Source organism: Leuresthes tenuis, unplaced genomic scaffold (assembly GCF_036924035.1).
Source record: "Leuresthes tenuis unplaced genomic scaffold, fLeuTen1.0.hap1 SCAF_8, whole genome shotgun sequence".
NCBI lineage: Eukaryota > Metazoa > Chordata > Actinopteri > Atheriniformes > Atherinopsidae > Leuresthes > Leuresthes tenuis.
Window position 1 is genome coordinate 31,048,472 of NW_027325362.1, and position 18,632 is coordinate 31,067,103.

Below are 18,632 nucleotides of genomic sequence, written 5' to 3' on the forward strand. Positions count from 1 at the left end.
TGCTTCACATTTATAGTACATTTTATTTGGACTTTTTTTGCTTTATTGAAGCTTTCATATCAATATGTTCTCATATTTCTGGGTTCATAGCATAGACCTTGAATAGATTTTCTCCAAAATATAACTTTAGCTGTAAGGCAGTCTGACAGTTTTATTGTATCTGCCTAAAAATAGTCCAGGTCCTCTGAGTTTCCTTGTGGCCCTGTCAGAGGCCACTTTCTCTGGCCCCTCCATCTCTCTGAGCAAGCAGGGATCATTAATGAAGTGGCCTTCTCAAGGATATTGACTAGCCTGTCAGCTGGCCTGCCACACTCACTAATAGGAGTCATTGGTCTTGGCTTAAGACCTGACAGAGAAGAAGCTGGAAAGGAGGAAAATGAGGAGAATGTTCCCACACCTCAAGGTGGGCTCTGTCTTTAGCCTGTGGACATTGAATTTAACTTTAGATGCATAAGATGTTCCCCTGAAGAGCAGAAAACCTAATACTCAGTGGGAAGTGAAAACTTAGTCTTATAATATTACATATCCTCTAGAATGTTAGCAAAGCAGTTGTAATGGGAAACTAAACATAGCTCATTCTAATAGATAAGTGAGATTGTCAAGCCTAAAAGGCCAGTGCTTTTCTAAGACTTTTTGAGAGTTTAAATAATAATGTGAAATTTCTATATCAAGTCACCATGTATCACTGGCTTGTGTGAGATAGATTCACTTTAATAAACATCATAAAATCCACTTGATGAAAACCAAATTTTGCTATTTCTAATTCAAAATATCACTATTAGGAAATATGCTCTGTGGACAGGATCTAAATTAAAGAAGTCTGTGGAAAACTAGATAACCTTGTCATCAAAGTCATTGAGGCTGACTCTGCTTTTTAGTATTTTGCAAATCCTCACCTCCTCTCACAATTCTTCTGTTTCAACATGTTTCAACAGCACCTTATTAAACAAGAGATAGAAAATTCCATGAAAAAGGTATGCTGGCATGTGACTGGACATAAATTAACTGATCACACTCGCTGTGGTTAGAAAAGAAGTATGTCTTCAATAATGCCAGCACATTGGGGGTTTTGAGATAATGGCTAACATCAGCACAGATTCGTGAGCCCAAAGAGTCAGGAGGCCCCTAAACATAACCCTCATATTTAAGAACAAAGAGACACGCAGTAATTAAAAGCAATTTAGATTGGGCAATATACAATTACTACAAATAAAGCAAATGCCAATGAAGAGATACAAAATTACAAAATAAAATACAAACAACCATTACAAGATCAATAAGTGACTTTGACAGAAAAGGGGATGCAAAACTACCAAAACAAGACACAGAACTATCCAACATGACAGTAAATGACCAAAAAGACAGAAAAGTTACAGAGAGATGAAAAAAAACCCAACAGAGATACAAAGGAATAAGATATACAACCAAAACTGGGCCACAACACAACTGTCACGATCATGCTTGGTTGCGCTGTTTTGCTGTGGTTTCTGAGTCTTAGACGGGGCTGAGAAGGTTTCCTGGAAGTCCGGGATGGAGTCTGGATTGCTCCTGCTTTCACACCTGTTCCTCATCAGTGCACAGTCTTACAGAGCTGCAGGATTGTCTCACTTCACCAGTGGTAATTTGGCCGATCCTTGACAGCATCCTCCCCTCCACTCTGGAAATGTTCTTTGACTCCGTAAGGATTATTCACTCCTTTTTGTCTGGACATTCTCTCGTGTTGAATTCTCACTAACCTTCTCCCTCCTCTCTTAGTGTTCCCAGACCACCTCGAATCAGCTTCAGATTCTTCAAGTACTGCGCTGACCAGCTGTGCGGGATTATGGGGATTATCTTCAATAGGAACCTGATGCTGGGAAAAGTGCCACAACTATTTAAGACCTCTGGTGGTACCGGTGCCAAAGACTCCGCACCCCAAAGACGTCAGCAGCTACAGCTACATCCCACGTCATGAAGACCCTGGAGAGGCTGGTCCTGGCTCATCTCTGCCCTGTGGTGAAACAAGCAATGGACCTGCTGAAAAACTGGTCTGATCATGCTGCTCTCTACAGGAAGGGTCAAAGCAGAATCTACCTACTGAGGAGTCTTTCGAAAAGCTTCTATGCCTGTGGTGGCATCAGCCATCTTTTTTGGAGTGGTCTGCTGAGCCAGTAGTATCTCGGCAGTGGACAGGAAGAGTATAGAAAAACTGATTAGGAAAGCCAGCTTGGCTCTGGGTTGAAGCTATCATCTCTGATGGAAAACCTGTTCTACCCCCAACAGGACACCATAAAAAAAAAAATAACAAGAAATATCCAAAATGTCTGAAAGAGTGGCATCTCAGGTCCTTCCTCCCTACTGCTGTTAGACGTTACAACCAGTACTGATGGTCAATAGATTACAGGCTACATGTACAGCTTACATGTTAAAAATGGAACAATGAACAATTTTATCCCTATCATCTGCATATCTCCATGTACAATCACTGGGACACTGTAAATACATTGTAAATATCAATCCATACTTATTCTGTATTGTATATGATCTGGCTGCTAAAGTGATTCGTTCAATATTGAATACGTTGTCTCATTTTTTATTTTTCTATAACCAATACAACACAATATATGCACATTCACAAACATAAAATGATGTATATGCCAATGTTTCTATACCATCCCTACTGTTGTAACATTGTGAATCCCCCCACTGTTGGACTAATAAAGGACTATCTTATCTTATTCTTATCTTCATGGGGAGAACTTACAAATCACAGGAAGGAGAATCCATCAACTAAATGTTTAAGTCCCACACTGACAGTTAAAATTGTGCATTTTTTCAAAACAACTCTTATGGTCTTAAAATGGCTTGACACTGAACCCTCCCCTTTTTTCTTTGATCAGTGAATGGGGATCTGTGAATATGCTTTAGGGCTCCACCCACTGTGCAAATGGGTGAATGAAACACATTGTTGAGAACCAGTTTTGTGAACAAAAATGAGCATGTTCGTGAGTGATGCTAGTATTTTTTGCATTATTTGCATTCTTCCTCGCAGTATTGAATGATTCTTCTTGTTTACAGTGAATGAATTGTGTCTGCATGCACCCTGCATGTGTGTGCTGAAGCAGAAGCCACAGTACATTACAATAATTTTTACACTAGATAAAGGTGTAGCTACCTTATATACTGACTTATTACAGACAACTACACAGCAACACCAGAGAAACTGGCAAAAATTGTAGTCCTAAAACAAAAACAAGGATAGGCCTGAAAGCTGAATCTGGAGGATGTAATAGACGACTTTGTACAACAGAAAGCCAGAGGAGAGTATGTGTATTGTAAGCTGAACTTTTGTTAGGGTAGAGCCTTGACGCATTGATAAGTATTATTTTACCTGACAATCCATGCCAGATTTTGTCACGCAGCTGCTAGTCTGTTTTCTCAGTGTCTTGGAGGTGTATTTTTCTGCTACTACCTTCGCAAATGGTGGGAGAGGAGACAGGAAGAGGGTAGGATGCAGTCTATGTAGTAAGCTTGCATACTTTGGATGCACTGTGATGGTTGAGCCCCACTTTCACCATCTTGTAGTGTAAGACACCACTGATGTCTTAATTCATTGGTACAGGAATCTGGGTTTTCAAATATATTAATTTAACTGATGTATGCTTAATGTAAACAGACTGCACAGTTTGTTATAATTTAGGATCAGAAATATTTCATTTAAAATGACAAAAGCAGAATTTCAGTGATAAGAAAGGTATTGTGAATGTCTGTCAATAGCATATTTTTTTTATATTTAAACCAACAAAATTATTTCTATCATACTTTGATTTTGAATTAGTAATGAAATAGATAAATGCAGACAAGTAAATGTATCTGCTCAGATCACCATGGTGCTAACTTGAGTGTGTTTCATAGTGTTTCATCCGCAGAACATATTTAACATGTTTATAACAGAAAATCAATTACTTTATGATTCAGAGACAGAAAATATGTGATAATTGGGTAAACTAATAGAACAGTATTTGTTACAGCTGGTACATGTTACAGCAGTGTAAAGCTGAAGAAGAGGCTTTTGCAGCTGAAGAATGAGAATTTAGAGGATTTCATAAAAAATACGAAATGTAGTTTAATTTAATTGGACTGAAGACAAGTTTCGGTGCAATCTGTTGGTTTCCTTAGCTAGGATATTGTTTTTTTAATTGGCTCTATATGAATGAATTGGATTATGATTACAATGAATTGAATTCCAATTGGCTTGAATTGGACTGTTATTTAAGTGCCTTGAGATGACAATTGTTGTAATTTGGCGCTATAGGAATAAAACTGAATTGAATTGAATTGAATTAAGACAACTTAGTTCAGAATTTCAGCTGGTGAACAATAAACACGAACTAATTCAAATTTAATCTGTGTGAACTAAACTTTGAACTATATAGATGTGTAAACTTGCACAATACTGTTTAGTGCTTTGTTTAACCTAAAACAAGGCATTACATAAGTTTGTATAATTTACTATACAATCTAAAACCTCTTACCCTTGGTCTACAGTACCTGGTAAATTCTGTTGGAGTTGGAGAGGTGTAAATCAAACAGATTTTGAAGTAAATGTGGACTAAGTGGATAATTTGAAGTTATTAACAATTGCTATCAACACTTATCATTATTAAAAATATATAATATTAGAGTTGAGTTAAGTTACACTTTTTGTCTGAATTCTGTAGAAGATGTGTTATTTATGATTCAGTTACATGGAAAATATATATAAATTAGGTAAACCAAAATAAAACAGGATTCGAAGTGTGAAGCTGAAACCAGAGCTTCTCAGCTGATGGGCAACAAACTTCCAAAGAACAAAGAGGGACTGGAGCTCACTGATTATTTTTGCTGCTTTTAATGGTGGCTGCTTGCATTATTAAAAGCAGCAAAAATTGTCAGTGAGAGCACTTCTTTGTTCTTACATGAAAATGAGGCTATGTAGTAGAAGTTGACCAATTCACTGGTTTATCAGATTCACTGATGACTGAGAGATGTTATATGAACTATCACAGTCAGTGGAATTTCGTTCTGGTAAATCACAAATTTGAAATTGAAATCCTCAGCACATAATTAGCAAAGACAGTGAGAATGTATTATTCACAGTATTATAGAAAATGTTTTGAAAGCAAACCACAATCATTCAAGCTACTCACAAACTAATAAACAACATTTAACAACTAAACTTTCGTTTCTCATAAGTATGCTAGTTGTACAACAGGCCATTAGAATATACCAAGAGTCTGATGGAAACTAATACCAGTTAGTCTAAATCTGTCCTTTATTTAACCCTGCTTGGTTTTCTCAAGTAGATGCAGATTTTAAACAAGCACAGCAGATGAGGAACCATTTTGATGCAGATTAATCTAGCTCGTCAATTAGCCCAAGCAGTGTGATCTGAATCCCATTGCCTATCACAGGCTGTGACATTCATATTCAGATTTTCTAGGTGAGGGAGAAAGAATAGAGGGGATTGCAGAAATCTTTTGAGACATAGTTGTTACTATAGTGTCACCTTTTTTAAATGCAATAAAATACGTCTGGAGGGGAACTTCAGTTATTAGATAGACTTTGTCTTAAATGTTTAAATGGCTGAATATTTCATTTGAGCCCTGCATATTGCATTTGACCGTGAATGCAATTGAAATTTAGAAAAATAATAAAAATTCATCAGTAGTCAGGAAGCAGGAGCCCATACTATGATGAGACTCTACTTTAGGAACAAACTCAGCCAAAAAAAACAATTCTAAAGATGTTTTGTAGGAATTAAGGATGCTGCTGAAATGGTTAGTGTATGTGAGGGTCCCTGATTGGTGGAGAACCAAATTTGTGTGTGTGTGGGTGTGTGTACGCATGTGTGTGTCAGAGGAAGGAAAGGGATGATGAACTTCACTTTGTATTAGGAGACGACAGTGACTCTTTCAACTCAGTTGCCAGTCAATGGGGTTAAGGATTAGGATGAATGTCTGAAAAAATAGAGACAGACTTTACATTCTGACTGGCTGAGAAAGGACTAAAATAGAGGTGACAAAGCTGAGAAAATTGAAATTTTCTCATTAAGGAATGAAGAAATTAGGAAAAAGGCCAACAGAAAGGGGTTAGTGTATGTGCATCTAAGTGTGTATGTGTATGTATTCTGTATCACTTGTACTGAGAACTTTCTCAGAATGAGCTGTCAGTGTGAGGGGGTTATCAGTCTCAGCAGAGTGCCTGCCCGAACTATCATGGGATCTTTGTTTGATCTCTCACAGTTCAAGGATCTTTGGAGGTGTGTAGCTCACACTGAAGAGGACCAGCAGGTCCAAAACCATTTTTAGATTGCAAAATGTGGTCTAGGCCCTTTCTTATTTAATTCTGCAGAGTCTGTGGCATCTAGACTTGTGGTGAATTCAGACAGATGGGGCACTTTCCTCATTGTTTGACATCCCCTCTAGTAATGGCAAAGAAATCTAAAGTTTTTTGTTCAGGCTTTTGTACAGATTCTCTCTGAACCATTTCAAAAGCCTATTGTTGCATTTTAGGAGTGCTGTCTGTTGAAATGTCCAAGTTGAACAGTTTAAATTTCAAAGCACTGTCACTATCATACTTGACTGTTGTTTTTTTTTTTGTTTCTGAGTCTGTTGAGCAGGTTTCCTGGGTGCCTTGGGCGGAGTCTGGATTGCTTCTGACATCACACCTGCTCCTCATCAGCCCTCATCAGGACACCTTAATATGAGCTGCAGGAGCAACCATTCTTTACCAGATTGTTTCACATTCATTGTGGTAATTAGGCCAACTCCAGTGACTCCATTGTGAGTTTACTTTCTGCGAAAACTTACCTTAACCTGTTTCCTCCAGTGCTCGTCTCCCTCGGCCACTCTCCGTGTTCTGTTTTCCTCGGGCCTGTTTCTCCTTCCATTGTTGGATTCCCTCTTCAGCCTGTATCACTTACCTGCCTGCTCACCCTGCCGCCGACATGGAACCAAGCAACACAGCCAGCACCCTCCCCTCCAACTTGGATCCCCTCCAGACAACAAGGACAAGCCAACCAATTTGGATCATTCCACAATCTTGGAAGTACACTCTAATTTTCTCCCTCCTCCTGCAAAGTTCCTAGTCAACCTGTATTCAGCCCTTGACTCTCCACCAACATTGCTTACCAATAAATTATTTTATCTTGACTCACTCTGTCTGATTTTGAGTCCATATTTTCAGACGGCTAGTTACCAGGCCATGACAAGCATTCCCTTACTTGAGATACTGTAATGTTTTTTCTCAAGAAACATCAGCAGAGCTTAATTTGATATACTTTATTGTAAAGAAATCAGATATTCAGTCAAAGAATTTGAATTATTGTCATTTTATGTAGGCTATTAAGTCTATATGTTTCAGCTATATTAATAGACAACCCTATGATTATTTTTTGGAAATGCTGTCCTTTTGAATCAGTTTAGAATAAATGAAAGTGTCAGTATTTTGAAGCATGAAATCCTCATTTCTTGTCGGAAATGGACCAACATTTTGGAAGAAGACAGCCATGCATTCGGCTGTATTTGGTACTGAAAACTTCTGATCACTATCACAGGACAACATGCCCCTGTCTTCTTCAGACAAAGTTAAGGAATTTTAAGCGTCCCGGTACAGAGACTTTCATCCACTGTTAGAGGATCTGCTTTCTCATTATTTGGGTTACATAAATCTTGAGATTAATTATGGTAATGAAGTTATTCCATCATAGTTTTTCAAGCAGGACACCTCAATCGCCTCCTATGCAGCACAAGACCTAACTAAAACAAGCACTATGACACAGGTTAAATGCCAAAGTACCGAAGGGTATAACCTGTTATTAGACCTACCTTCATGAGACCCTTCCAGACCAGAGTTGGTTGCAGGTCAGATACAGTCCAATTTTCACAGTATTAGGGTCCTCACAAATTTCAATGATCAGTTTGTGGTATTTTTTAGATAAAAACAGCCTTGAACAGCTTTGTGCATTCTTTTAAGCCTTGGCTGTGTTGTTAAATAAAATGTTAAATACAAGGTAATTTAATGCAATGTAAACACTTTTAGTGTTTTTTTTTCACAACTCTAGTCAAGCAAATCTTGACATCGATATTTTGCCAGTGATATCCTCAACATGAGTTGATTGAGCACATTATCCCATATGAATGTTCCACAACAGCCTTTCCTCTGACCCTGTCCTCCTGACTAAAAGCATTTTTGACATAAATTAGCATGTCATTCTTAAAAGGTAGATGGGTCCAATTTTCCTCTGAAAGGTCTGACTGTAATAGGTACTCCGTCACAAATTTCAGCCTACTTTTACCTTGAAAAAATACCTGTGTACTTGTGCTCTTTTTTCCTTTTTCTCTATACCTCCCTCTCATCCCCTATCTGACTATTACTCTTTAGTCTATGTTTGAAGAAAAAAAAAAAAAACAGGAAAATCATGATGCCATAATCAAGGTTTAAAAAAAAAAAAGAAAAACACAAAAAGCACAAGATTTCATTTCCATAATGCATTTTAATCGGTGTGTTTCAGCAGGTGAGACAAGAGGGCAAGGGCTTCCCAAACAAACACAACAATAAACCTGTCAAACAGCATTATGCTGCAGATATTACAGGCTGTTAGGAAAGGGAAATGATGACAATTAGCTAATTCAGCTATAATCTCGTTTGTTTGGCCTCACCTCTTGCTAATACTAATCTAATCCTGACACACGGACATTCCAGACAGCATAAATGAGAGTACAATAATGCAAATTTAGTCAGGGTATGTATTGGTTGGTGTCCGTGTTGGCCCTGCAATGGATTGGCAGCAGGTCCAGGGTGTGCCCTGCCTTTCGCCCGATGGCAACTGGGATAGACTCCAGCTCCAGCCTCCCCACAATGCTGAATTGAATTAAGCGGGTAACGGATGGATGGTTATAATGGTTGTTGTATATTTGCTTAAAATAACTGTTATTAGATAACAGCATGTCTCTTAAAGCTGTTTGTGGTTTAATTATGATGACATACTGTCTATGAGCTGAGAAAATTCTTTCCTACTGTAAATCTGTTTAAACCAACATCATTAGAAACACGTAGATTTCCATTTCTAAGGACCATTCTATAGGCTAGGCTATGAGATTATAGGCTATTCTTATGAAAAATAACCGTTCACTCTGAACAGAAATTAATTTTTTTATTTCTAAATTGCTTTTGAGTGAGCTACAAAAATGTCACACCCTTGTGTTAATTGAAACAACATACACCATAAAAGAATACGGATTTTGATAATAATTATCAAAATAAAATGCACTTTCTCTTAAATATATGTTTAAGTTACCATATGCTTAAGATATCAGGTCTTTAATAGAAGGAAGGGTTATTTCTCATTACAAATATGACTTTTCTTTTCTCATTTTACACCCATCAGTCATAACATAACCATATAACATCCCAACCACTGACAGGTAGTGAGCAATACCTCTCATCTTGAGCCAATGCTATGTTATCTCTGGAAAACCTGCATCCTTGGACTCACATTGATTTGATTTTTACACCTATAAACATTTCCGCAAACATTTAAAATCAAGGTATTTATTTAGCATCTTGCCCAGTTGGTGGCCAGTCTTTGTATGTTTGTGTCAACCACGTCCTGAAAAGACAAGCTTTCATTTTAAAACTTTCATAGTTTTTGTTTGTGGAAATCCCATCATTTTTCAATTGTCAAATTTTTTTTGCCTTTTTTTTGGGGGGGGGGGTAATTCTTTAGGGGACTAGAAACTAAAATGTACACACTTGTTTCAGGTCATTTGCAAACAGATGTTCTGGAAATTTAGTTTAATAATTCAACAGTCACAAATTATTTCTTTACTGATTTGTTTAGTAGATCAGACACTTTAGCTAACTTCATACTTATTGGAAAACGTATGAGAAGTCCATTGCCTGGTTACATAAAATAGCTAAATTAAATTTCACTTTATAATTACACTTTCAAACATGTAAAGATCTCTTTATTCTATACTCAAAATCCACTCCTCCCCCAATTATGAATGTATCAGATAAATCAGGTACTTGGTTAATTTTGGTAGGGATACAATGAAGATGGGCAGTTTTGACAACATTAGAAAACAGTTTGAAATAGAAAATGAAGTAATCTAGATTTGATTTGTTCTGGCGAGGTGATAGGTATTGTTTGGTTTTGCTAAGTGGGACTGGGTATGGTAGAAATAGGGAGTGTGATGCTGTAGTGTCGCGAGATTGTGTGAGACTATCGGCAGATTCAAACAAGGCGCGCCTCAAATAGAGCAAACAATATAGTAAGATTATAATTACGCCAATAACTACTGTTTAAATAAATATATTATCGGGTGAAACAAAAACAAAACACTGGAGTACAGTGAAGAAAGCCTGGAGAGCCTCACGGATTTCATCGACGAGTGTTTTGACAGGATCGTCATGGGGAAAACTAACCAAACCCCATCTGTTAGCAGCAAGGCTTCAACTTCAAAGAGAAGTCGTAATGAAGAGTCACCCGGAGCGACGTCTCCAGCTGGTAATGATTCGACGGACATTTTAACATCGATCGATAACAAACTATCCAGCTTCGACGCCCGTATGTCTCTGTTGGAGATTCTACACAGAGAGTTCCAGGCATTACGGGAGTCGTTGGAGTTCAGCCAGCAACAAGTGCAGACGCTGGCTGCAGAAAATGCAGCCCTCAGAGGATCGGTGAAAACACTCACCGAAGGAATGAGCCGGATCTCTGATGAGAACAAGAGGATAAAAGAATCAATTATTGATCTCCAGGCTCGTAGTATGAGGGACAATCTGGTGTTTTCTGGAATCCCGGAGCAGGCAGATGAGGATCCTGAACTCACAGTGAAAAACTTCATTCAAAATCAACTGAAACTTCCAGTAGATGTAGTGAAAAACATTACTTTTCACCGAGTCCACCGCCTGGGAGGGAAGAGACCTGAGGCCCGCCGACCGAGACCGATTGTGGCCAAGTTCGAGCATTATCAACAGAAGGTCCAGGTGAGGGGGACGTGGCAGGGAGCTGAGAGGAACGGACTTCAGCGTCAACGACCAGTTTCCCAAAGAAATCCTGGAAAGAGGCAGGGTTCTGTTCCCCATCTGGAGAAAGTTCATGGAAGGAGGCTCCCGAGCTGTCATCGCGGTGGATAAGTTATTCATCAACGGGCAGCTGTACCACGACCAGGAAACCACTCCTTGGCTCTTCTAAACTCCAGGTGATCTGTATTCGTTAACTTGTATGAATCATTTCACTGTAGATGACATAAGTAAGATGAAATAATCTATCCAATTCACAGTTATCTATCAAGGCAAAATATATAGCTCACTGCCAGTCTCACCAGCACAGGATGTATGCAGTTCATATTTGTTTATTTGGGTTTGTTTTTTTGTTTTTGTTTTTGTTTTTTCTATCTCACACTTCCACTCTTTTGCACTTTTGTTTTTCTATTCTGTCTTTCTTCCCCAACCCGCTGCGTTTCCACCTTAATAAGTAATGTTAACAAGCACGGCGCACCTAGAGTTTTGAGCAGAGCACATAATCAAGTTCCACACAGCATCGACAACGCAAGTACATATTGTAGCAAGCCCATACTGACAACTGAAACACCAACAATGGCATGTTCATGGAAGCATATATGCACACACACGCACGGGATGCTTTTAGCAAGCATCCAGCACTCACAGCGTTAGTCTGAGCATGTCCACGCTGAGGTTTATCTCATGGAATGTGCATGGAGCTGGGTCCAGAGAGAAGAGATTAAAAATCTCCAATGAATTGAAGGATTTACAGGCGGACATTGTTTTATTACAGGAGATTAATTTATCAAAGACTGTAGCTGATGTTCTCACCATAGCACAGTTTCCTCATGTGTACTCAGCCTGTTACAACTCCAGACAAAGAGGTGTAGCCATTCTGATAAATAGAAGAGTAAATTTCACCGTAAACAACACAGTTATAGATCCAGAAGGTAATTTCTAATAGTTAATTTATCTATTCAAAATATGAATTTATGCATTGCAAATATATATGGTCAAAATGTGGATGACCCCTCATTTTTTCACTCCTTTTTCACTTCACTCTCTGATCACTCAGATAACACACTCATTATAGGAGGGGACTTTAACATGGTATTAGACTCAGGAGTAGACAGACTCAGTACTTCAGGAAGTCAGCGGAACTGGCAGTCCACGAATATTGTTAAACAGTATATGAAAGATTTTGGTCTTTGTGATGCTTGGCGCTCCCACCACCCCACTCTTAGAGAATACACCTTCTTCTCACCGGTACACCACTCATATTCAAGAATAGATTATTTCTTAGTTAGCAGTTCCTTGATGAGGGATATTTCAGACACCAAAATCCACCCCATCACTATCAGTGATCACGCTCCAGTTTCTATCACAATGAAGAATAACGGAGTTACACCACCAGCTAGGAATTGGAGATTTAATACATCATTACTAAAAGACCCTGATTCTATTAATTATTTCAAAAGGGAATGGTCTGTATATTTAGAAAATAATGACCTGTCAGGAATGCCAGCTTGTACTCTTTGGGAAGCCGGAAAAGCAGTTATGAGAGGCAAACTAATCTCTTTTTCATCAAATAAGAAAAAGAGGGAAAGTTCAAGGATATCAGATTTAGAACTCAGGATTAAATCATTAGAAATTGTCTACAGTACCTCCAAAGTGGAACATATACTGAATGAACTAAGAAAAGCTAAACTTGAATTAAACAAAATTATTGATGAACAAACACAGTTTCTGATACAAAGACTTTGCTTGGAGAACTTTGAGCACGGCAATAAATCTGGAAGGTTCCTAGCTAACCAACTAAAGAGAAACAAAGAGAAAACAATCACTTCTGTTAAAGACTCAAAAGGAAATGTCACCCATGACCCCGATGTAATCAACAATGCTTTTAGGGACTTCTATAAAACCTTATATTCATCACAAAATGATCCATCAGACAGTAACATATATCAGTTTCTTAGTAATATCAACCTTCCAAAATTACAAACCGAACAGGCAATGGCTCTGGATTCACCTCTTTCAATAGGAGAACTCCATGAAGCCCTTCAACATATGCCTAGTAACAAAGCCCCGGGACCAGATGGTTTTCCAACAGAGTTCTACAAAGAATTTTGGACTGTTTTGGCACCTGCATTTCACAAAATGGTATTACAAGTTAAGCAGAATGGCAGATTATCCCCACACATGAACTCTGCAAACATTATCTTACTACAGAAACCAGGAAAAGACCCCATACTTCCATCCAGCTACCGCCCAATATCTCTAATAAATGCAGACCTCAAAATAATTTGTAAAGCCCTCGCCAAAAGAATAGAAAAAATAACTCCACTTATAATACATCCTGACCAGACAGGTTTTATAAAGGGTAGACACTCATCCACTAACACTCGCAGGCTAATTAATCTCATAGACTGTTCTACCATCAACAACCTGGAAACCACAATAGTCTCTCTAGATGCAGAAAAAGCATTTGATCGAGTGAACTGGAAATTTTTATTCGCAGCATTAAACAAATTTGGGTTTGGGTCACACTTCATCAACTGGATAAGGATAATATATAGCTCCCCAAATGCGATCAAAACCTCTCCAAGCTTCAGTCTGCAGAGAGGTACAAGACAGGGTTGCCCACTTTCTCCCTCACTTTTTGCTATTTTCATCGAACCTTTAGCAGCTGCTATCAGACAAGAATGAAATATTAAAGGCATCCAACCCCAAAATATTGAGCATAAAATAAGTCTTTATGCTGATGATGTTTTACTTTTCCTTCAGAACTCTCAAACGTCTCTCACTCACACGATCACACTCATAAATAAATTCTCAGCACTTTCTGACTACTCTATCAATTGGTCTAAGACCACAGTTCTGCCCATTAACTGCAGAGTCCAGAATATACCTGCGATCACTTTACAGTCAGGAAATATTAGATATTTAGGCATAAACATTTCCTCCAGGCTCTCAGAGCTAACAAAGCTAAATTATGTGCAATTATTAAAGACAGTAGAGGACGATCTCTCTCGTTGGAAGTCCTTACCTATATCACTTATGGGGAGAGTTACAACCATTAAAATGATGATACTACCAAAAGTTAATTATTTGTTCTCAATGATCCCCATAAAACCATCTGCTAATTGGTTTAAGTCACTAGATTCATGCATCTCCAAATTTCTGTGGAAAAACAAACCACCACGTATTAGTTTAAAAACCCTACAGAAGACCAAGGAAAGTGGTGGATTAGATTTACCTCATTTTCAGCACTATTCCTTAGCCAATAGGTTACAGTATATATCAAAATGGTTTAAACCTAGCCCAATAGATGAACCATGGATAAATATAGAACAAGCATTGTGTGATAATCTGGAAATCTCTGACCTGCCACTTATTAGTCAAAACGTAAAAAATCACAAATGTTTCAAAAGTATTAACATCAGCACCTCTCTGACAGCCTGGTGGGAATTTCTTAAAATAACAAAGTCTTCAATTGTCCCATGTAAGCTTACACCCATCTGGAACAATCCTGACATACTGCAAAACAAAAAAATGCTAAACTTTACTCTGTGTAAGATCAAAGGAATCAAACATCTGGAACATATAATCCAAAATGGACATTTTATTTCATTTGATGAGCTCATATCACAACACGAGATAGGCAGCAATAAATTCCTAGAATATCAACAACTTAAGTCTATGATAACAAAGAAATATATCCTCCACCAACCAGACTTACAACTCCCGACTAGGGTAGCAAAATTTCTAAGCATCTGCACCCCAAAACTACTATCAAAAATATATAAATTATTGTCTAAAATAGATGACACAATGTCTCTTCCATCCTCAAAATGGGAGGCAGATTTATCCATCAGTTCTAGTCATAGCTTCTGGCCACAAATATGTTTGAACACCTTCAGAATGACTCAGAATTCTAATTTACAGCTCATACAATACAAAATTATTCATAGAACACACTATACAGGACAAAGGATGTCCAGGATGGGTCTAACACACTCAAATATCTGCTCACATTGCACAGATAACACACCTGATGATTATGCACACGCTTTGTGGTTTTGTGCGCCTGTCCAGAAGTTCTGGCTTGAAGTCTGTGAGGACCTATCAACATGGCTAAAGTGTAGCATCCCTGCATGCCCCACACTGTGCATACTGGGTGACTTAGACAACATCAACATGGAAATTAACTCAGCACACATGGTTCTCACAGTGTTATGTATCGCAAAGAAAACTATTCTCATGAACTGGAAAGCGAAGAACAATCTGTGTATTAACCAGTTTAGAAATTTTCTTTTAGACTATATTAGCATGGAAACAATGTCTGCCTCCTCAAAACATCAATTGGCTGAATTTAATTCTCTCTGGTCCCCTCTGATTAGCTTTATCACATAGTGGTGGTGGTGGGTTGCTATCCCGTGTCTCTGGGCGGTTGGGTGTGTGCTGGGGGGGGGGCTGTGTGGCTTCGGGCGTCTGGTGGTCTCTCGGGTCGTGGGGACCGGGTTGGTCATTGCTGTGTGTCGGGCTTGGAGGGCAGTTTTGGGGGCTTGCGGGTGGGACTGTCTTGCGGTGTGGGGCGGGGTCCCTTAGGGGCCTTGGGGTGGTGGCTGCTGGCTCTATGCCGGGCTGCCGGGCCGCTCTGGCATGGGTGGTGGTGCTGGGCCTGGGCCCTGTCTTGCGACACCTCCAAGGTGTCCGCAGATGGTTGTTTTTTTTTTCAGGGTGTTGGGGCGTGCGCTGGGGGGGTGTGCTTTTCCCCTGTTTGTAGAGGTCCTCCGGGGTGGGGTGGGTGCGGGATGGGTACCTTCTGGGGGTACAGTAGCTCCCGGAATATGGTCGCTGCAGGCCCCTGAGCCTGGTGGACATACCCTTCTCCCTTCTGGCTCCTGTACACAGCACACACTCACACATGAAGGGTTTTGGGGGCGTGTGTGTTTGGTGGGGTGTAGTGGATGGGGCCACGTAGGTGGTCCCCTTTGGTTGCACTCTGCAGTTCCCCGCCCCTGTTTTAATTACACCTTAGACATTACTACTTATTAAACACACTCACACACACACATTAGGTCTTGGGGGGTGGTTACACTGAGTGGCATCTGGTGGGCGGGGCTCTTTGGGTATGTAGGCTGCCCAGAGGGCCGCGCTCCCAGTTCTACAAGTTTGGCTGCCCCTCAATTTTAATCGCTCACTATTAGAAAATATTGAAGAGCCAGAAGGGTGAGGGGAGGGGTCTTCTTCCCACACCCCTGCTTCCTGGTTGCTGCTCGGGGCGGGAGGGGCCAAGAGGATTAATTAATTGTTCTGCTGGTTCGGGGTCTGTGGTGGCTGGGGGGCTGCTGGCCCCCTGGTGTGCCCGCTGCGCTACACCCCAGCGGAGTTGAGGGAGGGAGGACGTGTGGATGTATGGGACGTGAAAGTGTGTGTGGTGATGATTGGGCCTGGATCTGGGACTTGCTGTCGCCTGGCCTGCTTGTGCTTCTCCCGATGGGGGGGTGGCGTTGCCTCTCCCCGCTGCTCGCGACTTCACCCACCTGTGGGCACGTCTTGACTCCCAGGGCACTTGGCCAGGGGCGCTGGGGCAGGCGCTGACCCATTGTGTGGCTGTCTGGGGCGCTTGGCCCTCATGGGTATTAGGTGGGGCCTCTGCCGGGGGGTTTGGGGGCGCTCGGGCTCCCGGGGCCCGGGTCCCGGGTCCAGTGCACGGCCCATGTCTGGGCGGCTGGGGCCTGGCGGGGTCGGTGGGCTGTTGCCCCTGGCTCCCGGAGGGCCTCTGCCCTATGATTATGGGGGCTCTGTCCGGGGGCTTCCTCTGCAGTCTTCTGGGTGGATGCGTGGTTGTCCCTGTGGTGGGCTTCCTGGGTTCTGTGCTCCGTGGGCGCTGCTTGTGGCCTGGGTCTTGTGGCCCTCTCTGCCTGCTTCTGATTGCTGGGGGGGGGGCTCTGTACACTTATACACTCATAACTAAGCACGGTTATCATGTAGGTCCTGTGCCATGGGTGTTGCATTTTCTCACACACACACACACACATTTATTAGCCCAGTAGCATGCTCGCTAAGCAGTTGACGTATTATCATGTCGTCTCAGGTCAACTATATCCACACCTGTGTTGTATGCGATTGCTGCTACTTGTGCTTGTTTTTGTTTGTTTGTGTGTTTGTTTTTTCTCTGCTTGTCTGCTTTCAGGTGCTCCTGGTGGCGCTAAGGCTGTATTCCCCTCAGAGGCCATGGATTGTTGTTTGTTTTGTTTTTTTACAGGTGTAGCAGCTGGTTGTCTGGTTTTTGTTTCTATTTTTGTTCTGTTTCCTCTTCTTTCCTCTTCTTCTTTCCTTGTCCCCCGGTCCGGTTCAGTTCTATTACATGTCATATATTGTCAACAGAAATAAATAAATGGGCATCAAGGGGAGCTTTATATTTATAAAACTTCCCTTGGCAAAGCAAATCTGTTTGGCATCAAAGGTATTCAGACTACAATTCTGCTGCCATAATGCTGAACAGGACAAGGGGGAGAAAAAAAAAAAAAAAATAGGAATAGTCTGACAACGCCAACCTGGGAACTGTATCCAGGAAAATGTTCTGTTAAATTAATCTCATTCAAGGCACCCAGGTTCACTCACCCAAGGAACAGGAGACAAGAGCAAAAAGTAATAAGGATAAATAAAGTGTGACAAATAAAGAACATAGTCCTTGATGCCTATAGGCCCACCAGCGGTGGGGCTAGCAATTCAGGAGTAGGGGCATCACAGTTAAGTCACCTCACACAAAATGGTGAAGGCCTACGACCAGAAGTACAGGGGTAAACGCGGCACACAAAAAGGAGATGCCCCCACTAGCAGAGGCCATTAGGCCATCAGCACCCAAAGAACACAAAATAAAATGGAGTAACAGGTCAGAGGGTTTTCCAAAACATCAATATAAACCCCAATAGTATTTATTATATCCAACACCAGTTACTCAGTGAATAAAAATCTCACTCACGCATGCATTGATTAAAATGGCAAAAAAAAAAAAAAAATCTCAATTCCACACAAATGATGAAGCAGTCACACAATTCATCAATATAAGGGAGTTAAAACAAAAAGACAAAACAGCAGCAGAGTTCCAGCTAAGATATTGATACAGACTAACAGGTGTAGGCCCCAGTAACAGCAGAGTTTGTTGCTGGGGAAGGCTGCACCAGAAAGCTTCAATCCAGGCTCACAGATCCTAAAGCATAAAAGAACTTGTTAGCTGGCATGTATGACAGTAAGGAAGTACGCGCCATAAGAGGCAAACCATACATACCGATCAGATAAGTGCTTGCTGGCTCTAGAGAGAGACAAAAAGCTTGAGCTCAACCAGCTAACCTAGGCCTAGAAACACACACTTGTTACTACTCATATAGCATGGCACAATACCATGAGGAAAGATGGACATTACATCAGTGATCCACTATTCAAGGGAGGACCTACACTGAAACAAGCTGCAAGGAGAAACAGCTACAAAAAGGAATTGTACTTCAGGTTACTTATGAAGAACACCATACCTGCAGCAATGTTAAAGGATAGGTAACCAGGAGGAGGACGGAGACCAGAAGTAAGAGTACACA